Genomic DNA, 23,332 nt, shown 5'->3' with positions numbered 1-23,332 from the left:
CTTTCTGGTCGTTGTTCTCATATTGCATCTGTAAGATGTCTGGGTAATTGACAATAAGTGTTAGCAGTGACACTTACACCTTGGGAAAGCAATTTATAGTACGCATCACCATCGCTGTTCGACCAGTTGCATATCATTACCTTTAGTGGCTACCTTAAGTCTTTGTACGGAGAGTTGCTGCTTTGTTTAGGCTCAGACATTTAGCATAAAGACGTCATTTCTCATCGCCAGTAACGATACAGCATAATAATGGTTGGTTTACACACGAGCCAAGTGATGACAAGCAAGAAAATATGCTCGTATGACCACCCACAGATTTTTTTAAGTTTTGGCTTAGAACAGGTAGTACCCATACACCTGCACAAGGGTGGAATGATCAGTTCATCACATTTGCAATTCTCGAGTACACTCACATGGATGGTTGTGGATTAATGCATTGAAATGATCTTCATCAAACCCCAAAGGTCTTCCTGAACACGGAGAGTCACTAATGTCAAACCGATCCTCCTTACCTGCAGTGACATATCCCCGTCCACAGCACCTGCCTCCACTTCTGTCACCCCTCTACTAAACTCAAACAGAAGAATATGTTAGAAATGTGCCAATTTCTCCACTTGGCATTCCATTTTCTAGCATCCACAGCTCCACTCATCATCTCCAGATGACAAAGTGGCAGTATATAAACTCATATACAATAGTGAACTACAAATAAAAAATGACAATTGGTGAATGAACCTAGAGGTAATGGAATATCAATATGGAAAATAAAAACGTTTTGAACTTATGCACCAACCTAATATTAGTTCCGAAAGCTAGACTAGTGTCACGTATTTTTCTGTGCCCTTGTTGGGCAGCACTCAAATTTTGCCTCCTGTAGGTAAGTACTCTGGACATATTCTAAAGTCTGGGATCTAATTTTTCTGTCTTCATGTGATCAACAGGAAATTTTCTTCTGTGCAGGTTAGTAATGAACATTTTCAGTGAGGTGTAACTTTAATGCTGATTCATCAAATTCTTTGGGACCGTGTAAGCCAGAGCTACTCAGTCGCAGAACAAGCCAAAGCATAATTCGTGTAATGCCACTAAGAAAATTAAAAATGAAGGTTATAAAAATTTAAGATTGTGTACACAATAGATAGTATGTTGCAGTGTGAGACTTTAAACTACTGTGAAGGAACTCCCACATACACTGTCTGACAAAAGAAGTGAAACACCCAGAAGACACGATCGGATGTAATTCGGTACACATATACACCATTGATGGGCACGTAAGTGGTTAGAGTTCCAATGCTCTGTGACAAGTAAAACAGCCGCCAGAGTGCATTTGTGCTGTTTGTGTTTAGTTTTGTTGACAAGCCTCAGGGTTTATATAAGGGGCTCGAACTAGATCAGGTGTTTGATCGCTGTGAAGGACACGGAGGTGCCACTTACTCGTACGAGACAGCATTATGAGCAACCAGAGAGTTTTAAAGGGACCTCTTTGTCAGTCACCAGTAGGCTGGATAGTTGAATTGTGCAGTATCCATATTTTGGGATATTTGGATGTGATGGTGGCCTGGCAGGGGATGGCATAGGAATGCGCGGGCAGGCATACTCGTCATCAAGGTTCTTGTGAATCCTGATTGACCACCACAAGGAAGGATCGCCATATCATTTGATGAGCACACCGTAACCACTTCTCGTCTGTGCCTACTGTCTGAGAATGAGTGTTGGACCTCCTGTAATATTTTTTGTCATGCGGTACTGTTGACCGGACACTCGTGGCAGCTGGCCTAGGGGACTACTATCATATGCGTAGTCTGCAGTTGACACCAAAACGTGAATGGTTGCATTTGGAGTTGTGCATCAACTGGGACACGGACTGCAAACAAATGGTGTCTCACTGTGTTCGACGATGAATTATAGTTCTGCACTGCCCCTAATGACCAATGTCAGTGACTATGGCAGCAATCTGGAGAAAGATCTCACACTTCCAATGTTTCGCAGAGGCGCAGTGGGATTACACCAGCTGTGGTGTGGCAAGCCATTGGGTATGACTTCAGGTTACGGGTGGTAGTGACTGTCAGACCTCTGACACCACAGCAGTAGCTAGCAAACATCCGTTGTCTTCACCTGTTCTCTCTCGTGCGACAGTGTTCTTGCACATGTGCTGTGTGTATCCATGAACTACAGACATGTGTGACATGGAGATACTCCCTTGGTCACCGAGAACCCCAGATCATTCTCTGACTGAACTCGTTTTGTGATCAGGTTGGATATCAACCCCTGCCCCAGTGACAGTCTCCAGGATCTTGAAGCCCACAAGCAAGGATGAAAAAAAAAAAAAGCCTCAGAAGAGGATACAAAAGCTTTATGACACCTCTCCAGCTGAATCAGTGGATGTATCCAGATCAGAGTGGGTGCAACATCATCTATATCCACATCTATGTACATACTCCATGAACCACCATACTGTGCATGGCAGAGTCTACATTGTACTACTTCTAGTCATTTCCTCTCCCGTTCCACTTGCAAATAGAGTGAGGGAAAAATGACTGTCTGAAAGCCTCTGTACGACCACTAATTTCTCACATCTTACCTTCACCGTCATTATGTGCAATGTACATTGGCAGCAGTAGAATTTTTATACAGTAGCCTCAGATTCCAGTTCTATAAATTTCTGCAATAGTGCCTTGTGAAAAGAGTGACGTTTTCCCTCCGGGGATTCCCATTTAAGCTCGTGAAACATTTCTGTTATACTTGCATGCTGATCAAACCTGCTGGTAACAAATCTAGGAACGTGCCTCTGGATTGCTTCGATGTCTTCCTTTAATCTGACCTGGTGGGGATCCCAAACACTTTGACAGAATTATAGAATGATTCACACTAGTATTCTGTATGCTGAATCCTTTACGCATCATGTACATTTTCCCAAAATTCTCTCAATAAAACAAAGTAGAGCATTCGTCTTCCCTACTATCATCCATCGTAACAATCTGCAATCTTTTTATTTGATTGATGTGACTGTCAAGCTGCACCCTGCTAATGCTGTATTCAAATGTTGCATGCTTGTTTTTTCTACTCATCCACATTAACTTACATTTTTCTTCATGTAAAGCAAGCTGCCATTCATCACACCAACTCAAAATTCTGTCTAAATCATCTTGTATACTCCTACGCTAACTCAATGACGCCACCCGCCTGTACACCATGGCGTCATCAGCAAACAGCTGTAAAGTGCTATCCAACATGTCCCTCAGATCATTTATGTATATAGAGAATAAGAGTGGTTGTATAACACTTCCCTGAGGCACTACTGATGATACCATTGTCTCTGACGCTCACTCACAAGGAGTCTTTGAGCCTTTTGTATCTGGGAAGCTACTCAGTGTAGACTGTCACATGAGAAAAGGGCAAGACGAGTTTTGCACAAGCACTTCTGTTTAAATCCACACTGATTTGTGAACAGAAGTTGTTTTGTCTCAATGAAATTTATTGTATTTGAGCTCAGAATGTTCAGGAATTCTGCAGTAAACTGATGTTGAGAACATTGGTCTGTAATTATGCAGTTAATTTCTTTTATTTTCTTATCTACAGGGATCACCTGCACTGTTTTCCAGTCGTTTGGGACTTTTTGCTGGGCAAGAGACTCGTGATAAATGTGGGCTAAGTAAGGGGCAGATGCAGGAGACATCTCTATGCACAGTTGCCAATTTCTACAGCCTCCATTCAGGAGCCTGTATGATGGCCAAATTATGGTATCTTTGTACAAGTCTCCTGTGTGACTGAGTTTCTAAACTTGAAATCTAAAACTTAAGCTTTCCTTTTGCTGTCTTCTATTGCCATCCCAGACTGGTCGATGAGTGACCAGGTAAAAGTCTCTGACCTGGCACACGATTTTGCGTACGACCAGAAATCTCTCGGGTTCTTGGCAAGATCTTTTGCTAAGGTAAAACAGTGGAAGTTGTTGTACACTTTGTGCATCGATCTTCTTATAGGTGCACGAATTTCTACTGGCTTTTGCCTGTTGACATATGCGCACTCTTTTTTGAAGTGTGAGTATGTCAGTCTCTGTTTCTTCAGCCTTTTCTGAATTCGATCGCTAAACCACGAATGGTCCTTTTTGTCCTTAATCCACTTACTTATCAAGTACGTATCCAGAGCACAATTTACAATCAGTTTAAACTTTACCCATAATCTCTTTGTGTTCCTCATACTGGAGCTAAATGATATCTGGTCATTGTTTAAGTGGGATGTCAACAGCTGCTTATCTGCTTTGTCTAGCAGAAACATTTTACTGGCCTTCTTGATGGAATTATTAACTTTAGTAACCATTGTCACTATGATGACATCGTGATCACCAACCTGTCTCCTTACTGGCACTGTTGATAAGTGTCCTTATATCACCAGTCTCTTTGTAAATTTGACCTGCTATTGTAGTCACTGAAATAATATCACGTACCCTATCAGTCTGTCAAATTTTATTTCATTTGCTCCTCCCCTTTAGGGTGCTTCACTTCTTTTTGTCAGGCAGTATAAAACAAAAGAAGTCTGCCACTAAAAAGCCTTTCACTTGGGTAGATCATCAATCTCTTTTTCAGTTGTGTTAGAAGTCTATTGAAAATGAAATCTGCAAAATACTGTGTACCTTTCTGTATGTTGGTTGAAAAGGTGTCATACAAGTGGAAATCATTTTCTCATGTTGTGTTAATTTCTTTCTTTCTTTCTTGTTCATGTTGTGATATAGTCTTCATGGAGTGGCTGTGTTGCTTAATTTTGAATGAGTCCATACTATTAATCTCAAATCTAACAAATATATTTGAAGAAATGGCCGTGTTAGGATTATGAGACCCTCAGATGACAACCTGCACAGAGCCGACAAACTGACACATCACATTGCGCTGACTGCCCTTTATTCACTTCTTTTTGTCAGGCAGTATAAAATAAAAGACGTGTGCCACAAAAAAGCCTTTCACTTGGATAGATCATCAATCTCTTTTTTTTCAGTTGTGTTAGAAGTCTATTGAGAATTCTTCGTGAATGCAAGTAGTTCCCCGAAAATATGCAAACCGTACGCTGTGACAGATGATTCTGCCCGAGATAATGAAAGGAAGACTTTCGAGAGAGCTTCTCATCTATGTCTCATCCTTAAGAATTTAAAATGTTTGGCTTTCGTGATCATTTTATTACCATATGATAAGAAAACTGTATGTTGATGAAGTTACATGAGGATAAGGTCAAATATTGTTTCTTCTTTGCCTCTCTTTTTTCTCTCAGCACAATTTGGTGTCTGTAGTATGTACAGTAGTTTTAAACCCTGTAGAGTGCTATAAATATTTTTGTTGGATAACAAGAACTGTTTCACAATGTTGGCACATAACTATCACCCACTTTTCATTTACAATGCTAAAATATTCCACGATCATTTGTAGTTTCATCGATGTTTACAGTCAATATGTCCAATTTTTATACACCAACATAGACTGCAATGTTATAATATTGTGGTGCATGTGTATGTACAGCTGAAAAATGCTGTGTGCAAAATGAATTGTGCAGAAGAACAGCCCCATTGGAGGGTACTTTTTATATGGAAAATAATTTTTCATTGTGTGTTTGATGACCTGTACCCTAAAAAAGTTATATTTCCTGCCTAGATTGAAAATATTACTAACATTAGGAGTGATTTCTGTTCCATCAGACTATTTTTGAATCTTTGTGTGTTGGCTACAAGAGTAACTCATCCAGTTTTACAAGCAATATGCACAGTAATAATTTAGACTGGAGACCCTTCAATGAAATGCAGAAGGGTTGAGTTGTTGACAAGCACACGCAAAAGAGATTTAAAACTGTTGTAGCTTTTAGACATGGTTGGCCTCCTGTACTGCCAAATTAACAACAATATGGAAAAGGTAGATTGCTACTCACCATATAGAGGAGACATTGAGTTGCAGACAGGCATATTGAAAAAGACTGCTACAGTATTAAAGCCTTTCCAGAAAGTCCTCCTCCTGCAGTAAAGAACATGCACTTTCATACAATCACAACTCTCACACAAACGGCTACTGACTCCTAAATTATTTGGGTCTGCCAGAACTTTCCTTCTATTTCAATATGCATGTTATAAATTGATGGGTTTCTCCTGTAGCAGACATACACAGATCTAAAGTACAGTGGAACAGAAACCACTCATAATGTTAGTAACATACACAATCGAGAAGAGCACTAAAATTTGTTGTACAGCCGTTGATTGCAGATTTCCTCCAAAAAAGACAATATTTCGATTTTTGCCAAGCCCTCACTGTTATGACTAGTGTGCATTCATGCACGTTCATATTAACTGGCAGTCTCAGGATTTTGGAAACATTCTACTGACATTTTTCTCTCTAATGAACTTTGGTGGGATGTTATCGTTAGTAGTTTTGCTCTCTGGAAGCTGTGATGGCAGTAACACCATCCTGCTGAAACTTAATCATAATTGCATAAAATAAGAGGTTCTTTCAGTACACATGATAATTTATTACATCAGGATCACCTAATTACCACAGTATTCACATTATCAGTTTCGGCAATGTATTGCTGTCCTCAGATGGAGGATTAATCCACAAACAAGTTCATCACAAATTGTAAACGTTCTGAACATCATTAAAAGATATGAAATGTGTCAATGAAATATGTGTTATTGTCAGATGGTGAAAGAGACTGAAATTAAAATATCGCCGTGTGTAAGTCAATGAAATATACTTTATGGTGTTGAATGGTACAAGAGACTAAAACTAAAATAATGCTGTTTGCCCTTTCTATAGGGCTTATGGAAGAAAGGGGCAGGGAAAATGGGAAGGGGGGAGCAAACTGCCGAAGTCCAAAGGACAACTGAAACAAGCAGAAAGATATATATACTTTGTCTTTAAATATGTCTGCTTGTGCCTGTATATGTATGGATCGATATGTGTGTGTGAGCGAGTGTATACCCGTCCTTTTTTCCCCCTAAGGTAAGTCTTTCCGCTCCCGGGATTGGAATGACTCCTTACCCTCTCCCTTAAAACCCACATCCTTTCGTCTTTCCCTCTTCTTCCCTCTTTCCTGATGAGGCAACAGTTTGTTGCGAAAGCTTGAATTTTGTGTGTATGTTTGTGTGTCTATCGACGTGCCAGCGCTTTCGTTTGGTAAGTCACATCATCTTTGTTTTTTATATATATATATATATATATATATATATATATATATATATATAAAAAAAAAACAAAGATGAGGTGACTTACCGAACAAAAGCGCTGGCAGGTCGATAGACACACAAACAAACACAAACATACACACAAAATTCAAGCTTTCGCAACAAACTGTTGCCTCATCAGGAAAGAGGGAAGGAGAGGGGAAGACGAAAGGAAGTGGGTTTTAAGGGAGAGGGTAAGGAGTCATTCCAATCCCGGGAGCGGAAAGACTTACCTTAGGGGGAAAAAAGGACAGGTATACACTCGCACACACGCACATATCCATCCACACATACAGACACAAGCAGACATAAATATGTCTCCTTGTGTCTGTATGTGTGGATGGATATGTGCGTGTGTGCGAGTGTATACCTGTCCTTTTTTCCCCCTAAGGTAAGTCTTTCCGCTCCCGGGATTGGAATGACTCCTTACCCTCTCCCTTAAAACCCACTTCCTTTCGTCTTCCCCTCTCCTTCCCTCTTTCCTGATGAGGCAACAGTTTGTTGCGAAAGCTTGAATTTTGTGTGTATGTTTATGTTTGTTTGTGTGTCTATCGACCTGCCAGCGCTTTTGTTCGGTAAGTCACCTCATCTTTGTTTTTATATATAATTTTTCCCACGTGGAATGTTTCCTTCCTATATATATATATATATATATATATATATATATATATATATATATATTTCGCAACAAACTGTTGCCTCATCAGGAAAGAGGGAAGGAGAGGGAAAGACGAAAGGATGTGGGTTTTAAGGGAGAGGGTAAGGAGTCATTCCAATCCCGGGAGCGGAAAGACTTACCTTAGGGGGAAAGAAGGGGTATACACTCGCACACACACACATATCCATCCACACATACACAGACACAAGCAGACATTTGTAAAGGCAAAGAGTTTGGGCAGAGATGTCAGTCGTGGCGGGAGTACAGAGGAAGTTCTGGTCATGTGTGAAGGCTGTTATTGTCACCAAAGTTAATGTCCAGTCCCTAGCGAATGAGACAGGACCTGAAATTGAGGGTAGCAAAGCAAAAGCTGAAATGCTTAATTCCATTTTCAAATGTTCCTTTACAAAGGAAAACCCAGGAAAATTGCCCCTGTTTATACCTTGTATCACTCAAAAAGTGAGTGGAATCAATATTAGTGTCACTGGTGTTGAGAAATTGAAAATCAAAGAAAATTCAGGGCCCAAAGGAATCCCTATCGGAACCTGTGTTGAATTTGCTAACTAATGTATCAAAGATCCCTCAAACAAAAAACCATGCCCAGTAGTTGGAAGACAGCACAGGTCACAAGCTTCTATAAAAAGGATAGTAGAACTGAAGTACACATTACCACACAATATCCTTGAGCTTGAGCATATATTCTGAGCTCAAAGATAATGAGGCATTCTGAACAGAATGACCTCCTCCATACCAACTAGCATGGGTTCTGAAAACATTGGTGATGTGAAAACCAACTTGGCATAAATGCAGTATATTTTTATTTGCAAAAAAATCTGACTCATTACCATACTTACACTTGTGACTGGATTGAGGACTTTTTGTTAGGGAGAATGCAGCATGTTACCATGGATGGAGAGTCATCATCAGTTGTAGAAGTAATTTCAGTTGGGCCTCAGGAAAGTATATTAGGACCCTTGCTATTCATGTTGTGTATTAATGACCTTGTGAACAACATTAATAGTAACCTTAGACTTTTTGCAGATGATGCAGTTATCTATAACAAAGTAATGTGTGAAAGAGTCTGCATAAATATTCAGTCAGATCTTGATAAGATTTCAAACTGGTGTGAAGATTGGCAACTTGCTTTAAATTTTCAAAATGTAAAATTGTGCACTTCATAAAATTAAAAAAGTGGTATCCTATGACTATAATATCAGTGAGTCACAATTGGAATCAGTCAATTCGTACAAATACCTGGGTGTAACACTTTTTAGGGATATGAAATGGAATGATCACATAGGCTCAGTTGCAGGTAAAGCAGGTTGCAGACTTCAGTTCATTGGTAGAATACTGGGCAAGTGCAATCAGGCTACAAAGGAGATTGCTTACAAATCACTAGTGCGTTCCATTCTAGAATATTGCTCAAGTGCGTGTGATCCATACCAGATAGGACTAACGGGGCATAGTGAATGTATACACAGAAGAGCAGCATGAATGGTCACAGGTATGTTTGATCTGTGGGACAGTGTCACAGAAATTCTGAAAAACCTGAACTAGCAGACTCTTGAAGATAGACATGTACTATCCTGAGAAAGTCTACTAACAGAGTTTCAAGAAGTGGCTTGATGACTCTATGAATGTACTACAACCATCTACATGTTGCCGACAAAGGGATTGTGAGTACAGGATTAGAATAATTTCAGCACACACAGAGGCATTCAGACAGTCATTCTTCCTGTGCTGCATATGTGGTGAATGGGATGGAAAGAAGCACCTGATAATGCCAACGAGTACTGGAATATGCTGAAAGAAGGAATCATTAAAGCAGGACAGCAAAATATAGGATATGTAAAAGGGAAAAGGTCAAAAAAACCATGGGTCACACAAGAAGTGATTTCCAAGATGGAGGAGATAAGAAAATTAAAAAACGAGAACACTGAAGATGCAAGAAAGATATACCGAAGGTTAAATAACGAACTGCGAAGAGAAACAGAGCAGGCTAGGAAAAAATGGCTAAAAGAGGAATGTGATGAAATTTAAGAACTGCACAGGAAGGGAAGATATGACTTACTATACAACAGAGTAAAGACTATGACATGGGAACAAAACAGAGCAGGAAGTGCTACTATGGAAATTTTGAGTAAAGATGAAGAGGTAGTGTACAAAGATCGTGACGATGTCCTCCAGAGATGGGAAGAATATATAAAAGAGCTATATGACACAAATAGCAAACCAGAAACTCTGGAACTTGAATCACACAACAGTGTAAGTGATGAAGAGAAAGGACCGACCATCATAATGGAAGAAGTAAAGTCTGCCATTGCTGCAATGAAAAATGGCAAAGCAGTAGGTACAGATACAATACCAGGAGAAATACTAAAATGCTTGAACCACAATGGAATAAGAGAAATATTGAGGTTATGTAATAAAATATATGACAGTGGTGAATGGCCTGAGGACTTTTTGACAACAGTAATGATTCCATTACCGAAAAAACAAGGAACCAAGAAATGCAGCAAGCACAGGACAATCAGCCTCATTTCACATGCAGCCAAAGTGATGTTAAGAATAATTAATAAAAGACTTGAAAAAGTAATAGAGGAGAATCTCGGCGAGGAGCAGTTTGGCTTTAGACGGAATACGGGCACCAGAGATGCAATAGGGTTCCTACGAATCTTGGGAGAAAGGTTTATTGAAAAAGGAAGAGACCTATATATGTGCTTCATCGATTTAGAAAAGGCATTTGACAATGTGGTTTGGGACAAGCTGGCGGCTATTATGAGGGAAAAGAGAGTGGACTGGAAAACCAGAAGACTTATAAACTCATTATACCTTAATCAAAAAGTTTCAGTTAAAGTGAGAGGAGAAAGTACAAACTGGATCAGACTAGGGAAAGGAGTAAGACAAGGATGCTGTTTATTACCTACTCTTTTCAACCTGTACTTGGAAAATATGGTTGACCAATGCTCATTAGATGACAAAGGAGTAGAAATTGGAGGAAGAAGAGTAGGGTGCTTGAGATTTGCTGATGACATGGTCCTCCTAGCCACAGGGGAGAAAGAATTACAGGATTTGGTGGACACCATTGCAACTAACGGGAAAAAATATGGAATGAAAATTAACACAAATAAAACAAAAGTATTGGCAGTAGGAGGAAATAAGGAAATAAAAATTGTGCTGAATGGAGAAAAACTAGAAGAGGTGCAAAATTTTAAGTATCTTGGAAGCAGGATAGACACCCACTGGAAGTGCACCACAGAAATTAAAACAAGGATAGCAATGGCAAAAGAGGCGTTTTATAAGAAAAGGAGAATCTTCTGCAGCGGTCTGGACAGAGAACTCAGAAAGAGACTCATAAAATGTCTTGTATGGAGTGTTCTTCTATATGGCGCTGAAACATGGACTATGAGGAAAAAAAGACAGAGAAAGGCTGGAGGCTTTTGAGATCTGGACATGGCGGAAGATGTAAAGAATAAGTTGGATGGACAGAGTAAAAAATGAAGAGGTACTGAGAAGAGTGGGAGAGAAAAGACAGTTACTAGATGTAATAAAGAGAAGAAAAAGAAATTGGATTGGGCATATATTAAGAAAGAATGACGGACTGATAAAAACAGTTTTAGAAGGTTATGTAGAAGGGAAAAGGAAGCGAGGAAGGAAGAGATTCCAGATACTGGATGACATGATGGACGGTACAACATACAGCAGCCTTAAGAAGGAAGCAATGGATCACAGAAAATGGAGAGGCAAAGGAACTGCTAATATAGCAGATAACTGATGATAATGATGGAATGGAAAGAATCCCTAATAACTGGTACAATGAGACTTACTCTCTGCCATGCAGTGCTCAGTGGTCTGCAGAGTGTGTATGTAGATCCTACATGTAGAGATAGGCAAAGCAGGGCAGACAACAGCACACTCCATGTCCACTTACTTGCTAAATGCAAGTTTTGAAAGGTAATAGATTAAAAGCACAAGTAAAAAAAAAGTTATAAAGATTTTTAAAGTTATAAAGATTTTTAAAAACAACTAGTATAAAAAAATTATTTGCATACACCAGAAACTGACTTATCATAAGATCATAATACATGTAGACTTTTTGTGTGTGTATGTGCTTATCACCTTATGACAGCCACTGATATATGTGTGCTGCTGTCCATCTTACTTTGTTTATGTCCTTAGTCCCTGCCCACATCCCCATTTCCTGTACCTCTCTCTTTCATAACTCCTGTATAAAGAGCTCATGGCAGTATTTGATCCATATTTCATGGACATATTTTATACCATTTGATGATGATCAGAATACATAAAAATTGAGTAGGTGCATCATAATTTACTTGCTTGTGGATTAATTATCACATCTGAAGATGGCAATAAATTGTCATAACTGGTAATGTGATCATTATAGTAATCAAATGATCTCAATGTAATAAATTATTACATATTCATTTATAAGATCACATGCTTCCATTTGACAATATGTCATGTCTCCGAAAATTGTTACATTATGTTTGTGGTGTTTGTGATGTCTTCATTTTCAAACAAGAAGGTTCATCAAACAGGTTGGTGAGTGATGAACACCAAAGAGTAGAATTTGGTAAAGCAATGGGGATATCGCAGAGCAAGATGTGGCTGTGATCGAGATTCTGGACTCACATTAGGAAGGCCTGTAGTTTAGATTCCTTCCAGGTTTAGCTTTTCCAAGGTGCTGAGGCAGTGCTTGAGGCAATTGTCAGGGTCACAGTTAATTGCCTTCCCCATCCTTGTCCTGCCTGAGTATTTGCTTGTCAGTACATTGTATCCTAAATTTTGCCACTGTTTAAAAGGAATGTCAGAAATGCCATCCCCACTGCACTGAAGAGTAAGACCATGGACAAATTATAAGTAGTCTCTGAATGTACATCTGTCACATTTAGAACATTATTTTGTAAAATATATCTCAGCTCAGTCAACCAGTTAATTGTACTGGTATTAATAATGTCTCTGTTTAGCAGCTGTTAAGGATTTTCATTTTACAAGGGATATTGATGTAGAATCCCCAACTCTAACAAGCCATGTTGAAAACACATCTTATAACTTACAGCACTCTCCCTTTCTGTTTCTCTAGACTGATATTCATAACCATGGAATGTTTTCACAGGGACAGTAGTTGTAAATTTTGGAGCTTTCTGAGGTTATCAATTCTTGTTTGTAGCCAATATGTCAATAGCCATGCTAACAATCTCCTCCCGGGACTGATGTTACAGGCAGAGGATTGTGCACCAAGAATGGATTTTTTTTAAACTGATTCTGTGGGATGTGTCACAAGTGCTCCATTCATATTTTTGTGGATGTGATAATGACTGCCCACCAATACAAAATCCAGAAAAATTGCTCAATTCCTACTCAGATACAACATCCAGTGTACATCACACACATTGATCTCAGTATAAGATCTTGAGAAGCTCCTGTGGTGGCAAGTTCTTTTGACAGCTGAGGAGAGATGTACTCAGTGCCAGTGATAAATTTTCAGTAAACACTGCCCTCCATATAATCACAAAATGAGGTACATACAACACGATGAGAAACCTGGTACAAAGTCATGAGTTTCTGGACAGTCTGTGAGGTGAAAGCATATAAAGAAAGAACTATTGAATAGTTACAGAGCATTCAAATTTGTCTGACTGAAGAAATGCCGACAGAGTAGTTGCACTACTGAAGTCTGAGCCCAGTGTCTGAGAGCACCTGCAATAAAAGCAAATTAATGTGGATTGTGCTGACAGTGAATTTCAATTATAAATAGTGCACGTACCTGAAAACATACAGTAGTACAGTTGGAGACTGGGAAGCACATCTGAGATAATTGATCATAGTCCTGGCGAGATGTCAAAATACTGTCTGAAAAATAAGCTCAAAATTAGTCTTTCAGGGCATTATCCATTTTTTCAATAGGTTTACCCATGTGAACACAGTTTCTCACAGTGAAATTCTTAAATAAATGCTTCATGGATTTGCTACTACATCATTGGTCAGTCAGTTTGAAAGATTTCAGCATGCTGCACAGAACACAGACACTACATTAAATACTGGAGTTTCAATAAATGTGCTGATACCAAACACAGCCTCATGAACAAACTTTTGATTATGTTTTTTTAAAATGGAAATCCTGTCTTGTGCATCAACATACTGGAATTCTGGCATCAAAGAAGCTGTTGAGATCAGACAGTGACAGTGACTATAAGGGTAGTGGTGCTTGGAAATTGGCACTTGTTATAGAAAGGCAGTAGAGAAGTAAGCTGAGTTATCCACCAAATAATGAAATCAGTATCATTACTGGTCTTCTTTCATTACGGACACTGATATAATCTCTGGCAGCAAATGGAAACTTCATAATTTCTCCATGACATAATGGGCAAACTACTTAAAATACCTCATCACCTACAGACAATTCCTGATGATGAAGATGGAGGGAGACATTGAAACCTTGAGACTACACACAAATCTGACAGGGCAAGAAATCCATGAAGCATTTATCCGAGGTGTAATCTTTTAGGAATAAGTTTTCAAAGGTCTCACTTCCTTAAGTAGTGATTGCTTTGTAAACATTTTTTAGTTATGAACATACACCACTACTTTTATACCTATTTATCACTACTAATGTGACCTTTTTTCTTCCCAGAGTATGAAACTTGTTAGCTCCTCTTATATACCTAGAAAAAAAATCAACAAGTTTCTGGAAACTCCTGTATGGTACAGAAACAGTGAAAAGAGTATATCTAACTACAGATATATAGTTGAGATGTTGAGGTGGTGGACTGTAACATAACTAAGGTCAAACTCATTCCTAGGTTTTTTTATGGAGTCTTTTTTCAGAGTTAACAGACCTTTGCATATGCACAGATGTGCATGCATGTCTAATGCACAGTAGCTGAACTATATCATGGGCGGTTTCACTTACTCCTGCTATTTTTTCTTCTTTCCTTCTCCCCCCCTCCCCCTCCCCCCACCACTTCCCATCTTCTTTAAAAATATAGTTACACTAGTTAATGTAACCATTTAAAGCATCATAGCCCCAGAAAGTCTGTATCTAACACCACCCACCATCGCTCACCTTAGACTTAATGGATGAGCATCTGAATTCATAGAATTTCATCATCTGTGGTGCAATTTAGTGTGGTTTCTGCCCCACAGTGGCTTTGGAGACTGAATAAATATTGATTTTACCAGTTTAGTGCATCAGCCCAGAATTTTGTGTAAGTGTGTGTCATGAAAGAGGCAATACATTGAGCAAAAGAACTCGTATATTTCTCAGAGGGTAATCTATTTTCCTGGCACAGACATTTCATCCTCCCTGCAACATAATAAATTTTTACATCACAATGTTTTACGTTTGCCAGCAGTTAAAATTTAAATTCCTTTGTTCTTTATGATTTTATGTATATTTATATTCCCTCAGTTAGCATATTCTTATGTTCATTGTCATCCTTGGAAGGCATAAGCTCAAACTTTTGCTGTAATCATTAAACTTGTTAAATATTAATTTCCCCATGTTGCAAATATATGGATTGAATCACTTATATTATCACAGATTTCTTTCATATGAATGAGAACAACTTATTACTTTCCTCTCAACATTTTTGTCACCCTTTTAAGTAAGATCTTATGTTAAATGTGATGCATTTTGTGGTTAGAATTAATATGTTTAACAGTGCCAGTAGAAAGAGAGTATGTATCCAATCCCGTACAGAGAATGTGAGAGAAGGAATGGCAGTGGTGATGCATTGCACTCATGTTTTCCGCAGTGGTTGTCACCAAAGTTCCTGCAGCATTGCAGCCAGCGACAAGCGGCGCGTGCTCCCGGTTAGTGCGTGACAGAGAAATGGCCAAGGCCAGCTTTAACATTCATCTCCTCGGTGGCACCAAGTGGGCAGTTCTGGATTCTGGCACACATGGTCAGAGAGGATCCCAACAGGCCCTGGAATTGGCTGTGCATCCTCATATTTACTGTCACTTGCGAGTGAGACCGATTTGGTCTCTAGATGTTCCTGTTATTGCATGTATCATATTTATGACTGCCTCTGTGTAATGACTACTGCTATGTTAGTTGAAGCATACACACTTTCACCGTACACAGATTTTTCTGGATTTTGTTTCTATTTTTCTGTAAATAACACCTGAAGTGTAAGAACGGCAGAGAACTAACACATAAGATAATATGAGGTCCCTCTGCAATATTTGATTCACATTCTGGGTGTTGAAACAGTAATTTTTGTAACACATTCTTCTTGTTATTGATGGCAAATGTTTAATAAGATACAGTTGCTGTTTACACAACTGAAAAACCATTCATCTTCACATTTAATTGAGGATCTAATCTCCTACACATTCTACTTATAATTACTTTATCTCTGCACTTTTGTCATTTCTCAAGTCAATATGGATGAAAATTATCTTATTATGTTTATTTTGAATTTATTGTGATTTGTTTTATGTATACATTCCATAGAACCAACACAGAATTGCAATAGAACAGAGGACACTCAGTTTAGAGAACTACTTTTTTTTTTTTTTACGCCAGTCAATTGAAGTCATCACATACAGAAACAAATTGTTCTTCTACTTGCATATTCTTTGTTAGATGTATTTTCTTAAATGAACCAAATTATTCAATTGACCTTTTTTACGCTTAACATAGTTTCGTGTTACACAGGTGGATGAAACATATTGAATCACTGAGTATCTTCACCCAAAGCAGACAGTTTTAATAGGTGGCTCTAGTGTGTTGTTAAATGTATACTTGATAATATTATTTAGATGTGAAGACTGAGTAGAACTCTCTATCAAATACATTGTCTTTGACATTTAGTATGATTCTTTGCTTCATCTGAGCAAAATACTTGAATGATTTTCTGTCATATTTGTAATGTCCACACCTTTAGTCGTTCCTGTTAAATTTTGTAAGCAAGTTAGGGTCTCATTTGTGTACGCTTATTTATGTTATCCAAAGAGACCAACTGCTTCCATAAGAATTTAGGGAAAAGTATCAACACGAAGTAGGTAGACTATTTTGGAGGTGTCGCAACACTGCCTTCAAGCCATTTGAGTTTGCTTATAGGAATAATGGAAACTTGGGAAGTGATGGCATTTGGAACTATTGTGATGCTGTGGTAGGCTGTTATACATCGAGAAAACGGTATCTCTTGTAGATTGGTGATCTGCAAAGGAAAATGGAAAGAAAAAAAAGTAGGAATTGGAGACTGACTTAACCAGTGGTACAAATTATGATGCCATGTTATAAATATTAGGTCATAGGCAAGGATTTCAGACAGGACAAGGAAGGCAAAGCAAAGCTGCACTATTAGGGTGGAAGATTAGAGGAACTATATATAAGACACTCGTCTCTCATTATTTATATTTGCATCTGTATCTCCACTCCCTGCCTCTTCCCATTACATTCATAGATAGTGCATGGTAAGACAGGTTTTTGGCAGGATTCTTTATGTTCCCGTTTTTTTCCAGTTTTTGTTTTCATGGACATTATTTGAAATGTAAGTTGAAAAAAAATATTATGCTTGTTGGTACTTTGTGTGAGTGGAGATGGAAAGAGGAGGGGGGAGGGGATTGTCTAGCAATCTGCATCTCTTGGCTGATGCTGCTGTAGTACATGGGAAAGTATCATCTTTCCTACCTTACCACTTTTGAGCCAAGCCCATTCAGCCATCTCAGTAGTAACGTCAATCACAATGATACGAAAGTAAAGACGGCACAACCACCAGTCCCTAAATGGAGAAAATCTCTGATCCAGCCACGAATCGAACCCACACTCCTTTGGTTAGAAATCTGCTGCGCTGACTGTGCAGCTACCGAGGTGGACGAAGTATGATCGTTGAGTGAGTGTAGAAGAATACAGGATGACTTGTTGTTGTTGTTGTGGTCTTCAGTCCTGAGACTGGTTTGATGCAGCTCTCCATGCTACTCTATCCTGTGCAAACTTCTTCATCTTCCAGTACCTACTGCAACCTACATCCTTCTGAATCTGTGTAAGGACAGTGCTAGGGAATGCAAGTGGTCACCCTTGAGTACTACTTGAAAGTTTGGAGTTTGCACCAGGTTATATTAAAGGAGACATCAAAGCAGTTCAGAAGTGTGTTGCTAGATTCTTTACCATTAGGTTCAGTTATCACTGGAGTGTTACAGAGGTGATTCTTGAACTCAAATGGGGATCTCTGTGGGGAAGACAACATTCTTTTTGTGAAACACTATTGAGGTAGTTTAGAGAACAGGGATTTGCAGATGAATGCAGAACAGTTCTGCATTCAGGTGACCACCCTATTATTCCCAAGGCAAAACTGCAGTAAGTAAGCTCTGTGCAAATGAATTTAAAATCTTTTTTTGCAGCACAATTTCGAAAAGATAACAAGCAAACTCTTTTTTGACTAGGAGGAGAGCAGGATTCCACACAGAATTTAAGCAAAAACTCCTTGATTTACAAAGTTATTTACTGATTCAATGTCAACTGCTTCCTTAATAACACAGTCCCAATAGCTGGAAGTGCGTGCCAAAATCTCTGTGTTTTTGTATTTCATAGGATGTCTGCAGCCAAGACAGTGTTCTGCAACAGCTGATTTGCTCAGCTTTTATAAGCACACTGGTCCTCCACGACCCTGAAAGTCTGACCACAAGTGCAAGACATATGACAGACACCTGTCTTATGCAGACCAAGATCATTCAGAACCCTAAGCTTAGATAGAGGTCGAAAAACAAATTTCACATCATATTTCCACAAAATATGACCAGTCTTGTTTGAGATGCTCACTGCCTAAGGCAGAAAGGCTGTACACTGTGGTGCCAGCTCTACCATCATCAGTTGCTATGTGCACAATTGATTGATAGCACAATGCACGTCTCATCTGTCTTTCGCTCTATCCATTCTGATTGAAGGTGACGTCAGGATGGATTAAGTCAATTAATGAACTCTGAGTCTGAAATGGTGTGGGTCCTGTGAATGTAGGCATGAAGTACCACTTCACGGTGAGCTGGGTGGTGGCAACTGTCAGCCTGTAAATACAAGTCAGTGTTGGTAGGATTCCTGTAAACAGCATGTCCCAATGTACCATCAACTTTCCTCCTGACCAACACATAAAATAAGTGAAGGCAGCCACCCTTTTCCATCTCCACCTTGAAACAAACATTCGGTTGGTTTGAATTCAAGTGTTCTAACAAGTCATTCAAATTTTCACTGCCATGAAGACAAACAACAAAAGTATCATCTATATATTTGAAAAAAACATGAAGATTTTAAAGCCACTGACTCTGAGGCACATTCCTCAAAGTCGTCCATAAAGAAATTTGTAGTAATAGGTGATAACAGGCTTTCCATCGCAACTCCATCTCTGTGCTCATGGTACTGGTCATGGAATAAAATGTAAGTGGAAGTCAACTCTTGTCAAAATAGGTTCGTTAACTCAACATCAAACCTAACCTCAATTAACTGTAACAATGAATTGAGAGTCTTGGTAGACCCTACAACAATGAACTTTTCTTCAGGAGGCTGTTAGTCTTTCTCTCAACACTTTTTGTGGTGTCAGCACCAATCCTGCAGTAAGGTGAATTGGACATTAAATATTGCAGCTTTTGAATGTAATCCTTTTTACCCAGAACAACTGTAGCATTGTCCTTGTCCATAGGTAAAGTAAGAATATCAGAATCAATTCCTCAGTGAAAGTGAAGCAGCCCTCTTGTCTGCTATTACACACAGAAGTGACAAAAGTCATGGTCTACCTCCTGATATCATGTCAGACCTCCTTTTTGCCTGATGCAGTGCAGCAGCTCAACATACCATGCACTCAATGTGTTATTGCCAGTCCCTTGCAGAAATATTGAGGCTTGCTGCCTCTGTAGTTGTCGATAATTGTGAAAGTGTTGCTGGTGCATGAACTGACGTCATGGTTATGTCCCATAAATGTTCAGTGGGATTCATGTCAGGCAATCTGGGTGACCAGACCATTCACTCGATCTGTCCAAAATGTCCTGCAAAGCAATCGTGAACAGTTTTGACCTGGTGACATGGCACATTTTCATCCATAAAAATTCCATTGTAGTTTGGGAATGTGAACTCCATGAGCAAATGGTCTCATAGGAGCTGAAATTATCCATTTCCAGTCAGTGATCCATGTGAAGATAGCCCATGCCATTATGGAGCTACCACCAGTTTGCACAGTGCCTTGTTGACAACTTAGGTCCATGCCTTCATGGGTTCTGCACCACAGTCAAACCGTGCCATCAGCCCTTACCAACTGAACTCCAGACTCATCTGACCAGGCCACAATTTTCCAGTCGTCTAGGGTCCATCCGATACGATAACGAGCCCAGGAGAGGCGCTGCAGGAGATGTCATGTTGTTAGCAAAGGCACTCGCATCAGTTGTCTGCCTCGTAGCCCATAATGCCAAATTTTGCCGCACTGTCCTGATGGATATGTTCGTCACACTTTCCTTGTCGATTCCTGCAGTTATTTCATGCAGCGTTGCTTGTCTGTTAGCACTGACAGCTCTGCACAAATGCCGCTGCTCTCAGTTGTTATGTGGAGGCCATTGGTCACTGCGTTGTCCATTATGAGAGCTATGGCCAGAAGTATGGTTTTCTCAGAAAGCTCTTGACACTTTGTATCTAGGAATATAGAATTCCGTAACAATTTCTGAAATGGAATGCTCCATGCACCTAACTCCAACTAGCATTCTGCATTCCAGGTATGATAATTGTCATCTTGCAGCCATAATCATGTTGGAAGCCTTTTCACATTAATCACCTGAATACAAATGACAACTCTACCAATGCACTGCCCTTTTATACCTTGTGTATGCAGTACTACCGCCTCCTGTAAATGTGCATATCATTATCACTTGACTTCTGTCACCTCAGTGTATTACTCTTAAGTGGATATGCTGCAGCTTCCACTGTAGCCTCACAATGTAGTTTATAAACCGCCTGTTCAGTATAACTAATAAAATGAGTCACTGGCAAATGCTTGGGCATTGGTGCAAAATTTATACCTTGCCCTAGAATGAATAAAATTGCATCAACAAAAGCAAATGCCGGACAGTAACAGAATGAAATTCCCAGACATGACCATGAAGCACCGTAAGGCAGGGGCGAGGAAGCCCGATATTTTTGAAACAAATCATTAAATGGAATCAAAACAGTTCCTTGGGAACAAAATCCTACTCTCTATAAGTGTATGGGTTCTTTCACTAACAAGAGCTAGCCCAGCATGTTGCTTTATGCATTTGGTGGCAGGAGAATTAATATGATGCACAACTTTGGCAAATTTTGGAACTGTATTGTAAAATTTCAGCAGTTGTCGATGACATCACGTGGGTACATTTTCATAAGTTATTTGAACATTGTATATGTCAGGAAAAACTCTGGTCTCAGATTCTACTTCCACCAGTGCAAATTTTCTGTAAGGATTGTTAAGACAAGATAAGATAAATTAGGGCTCATACTTAGGTGTACAGGTGGTTGCTTTTCATTAGCTCCATCTGAGAGTGGAAAAGAAAAGGAAATGACTTGTAGTGGTACATACGCCATACACCATACATGGCTTGCAGAATATGTATATGAATGTAGATGACTTATGCTAATAGGTCCAGGGGAGCCAAAAAGCTTGTCTCTTTTGTTACTTTGAATGAAAAAACTTGTCATGTACATTATGTTTTTGTGTAGTACCTATTGAATAACCAAGCCAAGTGCAGTTCTTGTGCCTGCTGATCCCTAACCACCATTGTCTTTGTGGCACTGATAAAACAGCAAGCACCAGACTAACACACGCTCCAGTTGAAACCTTTTGACTATGGAAATAATACTGTGCCTCGAGCTTCAGTTCTGGTGGTGAGTTGGTGCAGTGGTAAAACACAGGAATCATGTTTGAGCGGATATAGGTGTTATGTGGCAAATGCCGAAATGGTTCCTTCCAGAAAGAGACATCCAGTTTCCTTCCATAATCTGAGCTTGAGCTCCATTTCTGATGGCCTCATCATTGATGGGGTGTAAAATCCTAATATTCCTTTCCTTCCATCTAGCTTCAGTTCTGAAGTGTCATGAATCACGTTTGTGCTACATCACATTTTTTATCACCACTACAAGGAAAAAGAGTCTAGGAACTCCAGAACATGGAACAAGTTGTGACCATCTGCCATCCCTGTTCTTTGCTGCTATTAAATTTGACTGCCAGACATAATTTACTTGTCCCATCTGCTTTATGAAAATATATTAATTAGAAATACAGCTGTCAAATCTTTTGTTATTAACATTAAAATATTGTTTCATTTCCCTTGTAAATTGTCATCACTCACTCGTATTAACAATACGAATATGAAGATTCTATCAGTGGTTGTTCTTTAATGCTGCTTCATTATACTGTGATGTATTTGTGCAATAGCAATAAGAGAGAAAAACTTTATGTAATTTCTTACAGTAATATACTGTATGAGACATGGTTCTGTAATGTGTCTTCTAAATAAAGTTACACATTGGTGGTAGTGACCTGTAAACAACTTTTCTTTAACCATCATAAATGGATTCTTTGATAGTAACATGGACAGAGTGCATTATGAAAAAGAATTTAGCTGTTATGTGTACTATATTCCTTCCACATTGTTTTCTGGGAAAAGGTAGCAGAGCCATGGAATGAAGTCTATATCTGGAATTAAGATGATTGAACGTATAATGGTGTGAGTAATTAGATTTTCTATGCAGTTATTCATCTTGTGTATTCATTTTGACCAGTGGACACACAGATGTGGTTTCTTTTTGTATGGAAACCACTTTGAGGCACTTCTTGTTGTGTGTGGAATGCTTCCCATGAGTAGTACTAACATGCTACACAGATGAGCCAATAACAGCTTAATAACATGTTGGTCAATCTTCAGAATGCAATACAAAGCATTCTGCATAGCTTGGATGTGCCAAGTCCTTGATTGGTTACCAGAAGTATACTGCACCAGATTTCTACACACAGGTCATGAAATTTACATAATTTATGGGCTGGAGGTTGTTGCGTGCAGATGACAGAATAGCTGCACCTGACCATCTACCCTGTATAAACAGAAACATGATTCATCTGACTAGGTGAGTCTGGAACTGCGCGACCGCTACGGTCACAGGTTCGAATCCTGCCTTGGGCATGTATATGTGTGATGTCCTTAGGTTAGTTAGGTTTAAGTAGTTCTAAGTTCTAGGGTACTGATGACCTCAGATGTTTAGTCCCATAGTGGTGAGAACCATTTGACTAGGTGACATGTTTCCTTTCATACAAAGTCAGTCTTAATGATGGTGAGCTCACTGCAATAATAAATGATGATGATGTGTGCTGCAGAGCTGTTCAACAATTTGCGCTGAGTGGTGTGCTCTAAAACACTTGTGCCTGCACCAGAATTGCACTCTGTGATGGACCTACCAAAGATCGCAGCTGTTCCTGCTGTACAGTGAGGGGAAGCTTCCGACGTACACC

The 23,332-nt window shown here is 39.2% G+C and overlaps 1 protein-coding gene across 1 annotated transcript in view; it reads left to right on the top strand.

Annotated features, from left to right (window-relative positions):
- Positions 1-23,332, top strand: part of LOC124719120 (serine-rich adhesin for platelets-like) — a 255,086-nt gene that overhangs the window by 178,543 nt on the left and 53,211 nt on the right. The window lies entirely within an intron of this gene.

This window comes from Schistocerca piceifrons, chromosome 10, assembly GCF_021461385.2.
Source record: "Schistocerca piceifrons isolate TAMUIC-IGC-003096 chromosome 10, iqSchPice1.1, whole genome shotgun sequence".
In the NCBI taxonomy this organism is placed as follows: Eukaryota; Metazoa; Arthropoda; class Insecta; order Orthoptera; family Acrididae; genus Schistocerca; species Schistocerca piceifrons.
The sequence above is the reverse complement of the archived record's forward strand: the minus strand, read 5'-3'. Positions and strand labels throughout refer to the sequence as shown.